This window comes from Orycteropus afer, unplaced genomic scaffold, assembly GCF_000298275.1.
Source record: "Orycteropus afer afer isolate SDZICR_OR568_19922 unplaced genomic scaffold, OryAfe1.0 scaffold00154, whole genome shotgun sequence".
Classification (NCBI taxonomy): Eukaryota; Metazoa; Chordata; class Mammalia; order Tubulidentata; family Orycteropodidae; genus Orycteropus; species Orycteropus afer.
In genome coordinates, this window is record NW_006921741.1 from 7,959,627 (window position 1) to 7,960,359 (window position 733).

The following is a 733-nucleotide window of genomic DNA, read 5'->3' on the forward strand; positions in this document are numbered from 1 at the left end:
AAAGAATAATCAGAATAAGCAGAGATTACTTACAGTGAAAGCTCCATTGGAATGATTTTATTCTGATTATAGATATATGATTTACATGTAATTCTGGTTATATATTATACATGTGATTATTTAAGTATAAATATATATATATACACATATACATTTATACATATCAATATATTTTTTTTTCAAGAAGGTAAATGGTCTATTTCCAATACTAGTTTTTATTTTTTTGTCCTTTTATCTTCAATTTCCTTAAACATAAATGTTTCGGTTATCTGCTTAACAATTGGGAGGACACTAAGTCCAGAAAATATGGTTTTGATTATAATGTTGATAATTCTTTGTTTTTTAAATCTACACCCTATTCTTTATAAAGTGGAAAAGTACTTTTAGATGTTTCCAATTCCTATATATATATTGCATCTCTTTTATATGTAAAAGTAATAAAGTGAATTCATTTATTATTTGCAATTACAGCCTAAAGAAGCTACTGTTTCAAATTGTATGTATTTCAACTCTTCCCCAATTTCTGTCATTTCTCAGACATGTAATAAAAGAAAACTTATTATTCCAATACTTAAAAATTTCTGAAAATTTTTTTAATGTATATTGTCCGTTACCATATAGATCCAGAGGAGATTTAAGTTGAAAATGGGCCTTAGATCAATCAGAAAAAAAATCAAAACAAAATGAAGAAAGCCTAAGGTTCATGTGGGATACCATCAAAAGGAATAACTTA